This window comes from Nomia melanderi, unplaced genomic scaffold, assembly GCF_051020985.1.
Source record: "Nomia melanderi isolate GNS246 unplaced genomic scaffold, iyNomMela1 scaffold0589, whole genome shotgun sequence".
Lineage (NCBI taxonomy): Eukaryota > Metazoa > Arthropoda > Insecta > Hymenoptera > Halictidae > Nomia > Nomia melanderi.
Window position 1 is genome coordinate 22,501 of NW_027475703.1, and position 5,000 is coordinate 27,500.

Sequence of the window (5,000 nt, forward strand, 5' to 3'; positions counted from 1 at the left end):
CCGGCTGGAATTACCGCACGGCCTGGACAGCTCGCATCGACCGATACATTTTTTCCATTTTCAGTGAAAAAAAAATTTTTGTCAATTTTCTCAACGTTAAAAACGTTAATAAACTGCGTTTTTATGCGTGGATTAAACATTAAAAAAATTTTGAAATATGTGATGAAAAAGTTTACTCTTGACCGTCGGGACTTAGAAAAATTTCGAGTACCCCGGATCGCCTGCTGGAATTACCGCACGGCCTGGATAGCCCGCATCGACCGATACATTTTTTCCATTTTCAGTGAAAAAAAAATTTTTGTCAATTTTCTCAACGTTAAAACGTTAATAAACTGCGTTTTTATGCGTGGATTAAACATTAAAAAAATTTTGAAATATGTGATGAAAAAGTTTACTCTTGACCGTTCGGACTTAGAAAAATTTCGAGTACCTCGGATCGCCGGCTGGAATTACCGCACGGCATGGACAGCCCGCATCGACCGATACATTTTTTCCATTTTCAGTGAAAAAAAAATTTTTGTCAATTTTCTCAACGTTAAAAACGTTAATAAACTGCGTTTTTATGCGTGGATTAAACATTAAAAAAATTTTGAAATATGTGATGAAAAAGTTTACTCTTGACCGTCGGGACTTAGAAAAATTTCGAGTACCCCGGATCGCCTGCTGGAATTACCGCACGGCCTGGATAGCCCGCATCGACCGATACATTTTTTCCATTTTCAGTGAAAAAAAAATTTTTGTCAATTTTCTCAACGTTAAAAACGTTAATAAACTGCGTTTTTATGCGTGGATTAAACATTAAAAAAATTTTGAAATATGTGATGAAAAAGTTTACTCTTGACCGTCGGGACTTAGAAAAATTTCGAGTACCCCGGATCGCCTGCTGGCATTACCGCACGGCCTGGACAGCTCGCTCCGACGAATCGGTTTTTTTCCATTTTTTCCGAAAAATAAATTTTTGTAATTTTTTTTAATGTCAAAAACGTTAATAAACGTCATGTTTACGCATGGATTAAACATTGAAATAATTTTAAAACGCTTATTAAAAAAGTTGTTGTCGACCGTGGGACTTAGAAAAATTTCGGGAAGTCCGATTCGCCTGCTGGAATTACCGCACGGGCTGGACACCTCGCTCCGACGAATCGGTTTTTTCCATTTTTTTTGAAAAATAAATTTTTGTAATTTTTTTTAATGTTAAAAACGTTAATAAACGTCATGTTTACGCATGGATTAAACATTGAAATAATTTTAAAACGCTTATTAAAAAAGTTGGTGTCGACCGTGGGACTTAGAAAAATTTCGGGAAGTCCGATTCGCCTGCTGGAATTACCGCACGGGCTGGACACCTCGCTCCGACGAATCGGTTTTTTCCATTTTTTCCGAAAAATAAATTTTTGTAATTTTTTTTAATGTTAAAAACGTTAATAAACGTCATGTTTACGCATGGATTAAACATTGAAATAATTTTAAAACGCTTATTAAAAAAGTTGGTGTCGACCGTGGGACTTAGAAAAATTTCGGGAAGTCCGATTCGCCTGCTGGAATTACCGCACGGGCTGGACACCTCGCTCCGACGAATCGGTTTTTTTTTCCATTTTTTTTGAAAAATAAATTTTTGTAATTTTTTTTAATGTTAAAAAACGTTTAATAAACGTCATGTTTACGCATGGATTAAACATTGAAATAATTTTAAAACGCTTATTAAAAAAGTTGGTGTCGACCGTGGGACTTAGAAAAATTTCGGGGAAGTCCGATTCGCCTGCTGGAATTACCGCACGGGCTGGACACCTCGCTCCGACGAATCGGTTTTTTTTCCATTTTTTCCGAAAAATAAAATTTTTGTAATTTTTTTTAATGTCAAAAACGTTAATAAACGTCATGTTTACGCATGGATTAAACATTGAAATAATTTTAAAACGCTTATTAAAAAAGTTGTTGTCGACCGTGGGACTTAGAAAAATTTCGGGGAAGTCCGATTCGCCTGCTGGAATTACCGCACGGGCTGGACACCTCGCTCCCGACGAATCGGTATTTTTTTTTTCCATTTTTTTTGAAAAATAAATTTTTGTAATTTTTTTTTAATGTAAAAACGTTAATAAACGTCATGTTTACGCATGGATTAAAACATTGAAATAATTTTAAAAACGCTTATTAAAAAGTGGTGTCGACCGTGGGACTTAGAAAAATTTCGGGAAGTCCGATTCGCCTGCTGGAATTACCGCACGGGCTGGACACCTCGCTCCGACGAATCGGTTTTTTCCATTTTTTTTGAAAAATAAATTTTTGTAATTTTTTTTAATGTTAAAAACGTTAATAAACGTCATGTTTACGCATGGATTAAACATTGAAATAATTTTAAAACGCTTATTAAAAAAGTTGGTGTCGACCGTGGGACTTAGAAAAATTTCGGGAAGTCCGATTCGCCTGCTGGAATTACCGCACGGGCTGGACACCTCGCTCCGACGAATCGGTTTTTTCCATTTTTTTTGAAAAATAAATTTTTGTAATTTTTTTTAATGTTAAAAACGTTAATAAACGTCATGTTTACGCATGGATTAAACATTGAAATAATTTTAAAACGCTTATTAAAAAAGTTGGTGTCGACCGTGGGACTTAGAAAAATTTCGGGAAGTCCGATTCGCCTGCTGGAATTACCGCACGGGCTGGACACCTCGCTCCGACGAATCGGTTTTTTCCATTTTTTTTGAAAAATAAATTTTTGTAATTTTTTTTAATGTTAAAAACGTTAATAAACGTCATGTTTACGCATGGATTAAACATTGAAATAATTTTAAAACGCTTATTAAAAAAGTTGGTGTCGACCGTGGGACTTAGAAAAATTTCGGGAAGTCCGATTCGCCTGCTGGAATTACCGCACGGGCTGGACACCTCGCTCCGACGAATCGGTTTTTTCCATTTTTTTGAAAAATAAATTTTTGTAATTTTTTTTAATGTTAAAAACGTTAATATAACGTCATGTTTACGCATGGATTAAACATTGAAATAATTTTAAAACGCTTATTAAAAAAGTTGGTGTCGACCGTGGGACTTAGAAAAATTTCCGATTCGCCTGCTGGAATTACCGCACGGGCTGGACACCTCGCTCCGACGAATCGGTTTTTTCCATTTTTTTTGAAAAATAAATTTTTGTAATTTTTTTTAATGTTAAAAACGTTAATAAACGTCATGTTTACGCATGGATTAAACATTGAAATAATTTTAAAACGCTTATTAAAAAAGTTGGTGTCGACCGTGGGACCTTAGAAAAATTTCGGGAAGTCCGATTCGCCTGCTGGAATTACCGCACGGGCTGGACACCTCGCTCCGACGAATCGGTTTTTTCCATTTTTTTTGAAAAATAAATTTTTGTAATTTTTTTTAATGTTAAAAACGTTAATAAACGTCATGTTTACGCATGGATTAAACATTGAAATAATTTTAAAACGCTTATTAAAAAAGTTTACTCTTGACCGTGGGGACTTAGAAAAATTCCGGCTTGCACGGATTCGACCACTCTGTTTTTCGGAGTTTCTGAGAAAAATAAATTTTTGTAATTTTTTTCATTATGATTTCTGAGTTCTCCCAGTAGTTTAATGTAAGGATTAAGCATTTAAAAATTTTTAAATCGAATATTAAAAAAGTTTACTCTTGCAATTTTTGGAAAAAAAAAATTCTAAAAATTTTTCTTTCGGTGGAAACTAACGTTTAATATGTACAATAACGATTTATCGAATAAAAATCGTATGTTAATATATGTTCGAATCGACCATAGTTTCAGCGGCTAAGTACCAGCAGCCCGGCCGGTTGGTCTGTACGCGCGGCAGTTTACCACCATAAGCGCCCGTGCTGAGCGGCCGGCGCCGCGGTCGTCGCGGCCGCCCGTTTGGTTACTATAAGAGAGCACGTCGGTTCGAGCGGACCGGTCGGCGCAGCGGCGGGCGAGCGGCTATTCTACGATCTCGGTCGAGAAGCAGTCGTTCAGCTCCTCGAGGTCCATTCCTCGACTGTTCTGTACCGCGTTCCGTTGCGAATTTTTCTCTACACAGCATGACCACGGGTCGGTGTCTCAGACCGAATGGCCCTTATGTGGTAAGCCCAGAATGTTGGGTTGGATACAACGTATATTCGTTATACTTGTACGACTCTCACATCAACTCTCAGAAACCCAAAAGGGGTTTTCTATCCGAGCGAAAATATATTTTTCGTATACAAAAATTTAATGGCAAAGACCAAACGAAATACTACACACAAAAAGGGGCGACGAACAAAAATTGTTCGAATGAAATATAATATATACATATAAAATTGAGGTGTCCTAAGAGAGAAATACATAAACTAAGAGGTATATATTATAAGAAATATATATTATTTCTGGGCAAAGAAGAGAGAACGAAAAGAAGAGTATGATCTTTAACGCGAGGGCCTCGACATGGGTACGCCTAGCATGGTTCGCGCTTTCTCGATATGTCCAGCATGTTAACGTACGCGGTCTTCGGACTTCGTGCGTTATGTCCGTGCTTACACGATGGAGAGCGCTCGAGCATACGTGCTTACAAACCTGAAAGTCGATGTGACATCCGAGATTCTTTTTCTTCTAAAAAGATCTCGGAGAGATACACGGGAGAGTTTGAAATTTTTGGAGGTCCTCCTGATGTATATGCGCGGATATACCCATGTGGTAATTCGTGCGGAGTTGGTAATCTAATAGTGGAGCGAAATTTACCAACTCGAAAGAGAAGAGAGAAGAGAGTAGAGAGAAGAGAGAGGAGAAAGAGAACTGTCTTAAAGACGAGAAAAAGTATCGTCGATCCGACTCTTAAGGGGAGAGAGTCGGCGACTAAGATATATATATACATACATATTTTTGCTTCGTATGATGAAAATTTACTCGAAGCTCCCTGGTTGATCCTGCCAGTAGTCATATGCTTGTCTCAAAGATTAAGCCATGCATGTCTCAGTACATGCCGTATTAAGGTGAAACCGCGAATGGCTCATTAAAT

General features: G+C 37.3%; 1 non-coding gene across 1 annotated transcript in view; it reads left to right on the plus strand.

The window, feature by feature from the left end:
- The first annotated feature begins 4,895 nt into the window (after positions 1-4,895).
- LOC143176504 (small subunit ribosomal RNA) overlaps positions 4,896-5,000 on the plus strand; it is a 1,920-nt gene continuing 1,815 nt past the window's right edge. The window contains exon 1 of the ribosomal RNA XR_013001043.1: positions 4,896-5,000. This exon is cut by the window's right edge and continues 1,815 nt beyond it. This is a non-coding gene — a ribosomal RNA (small subunit ribosomal RNA).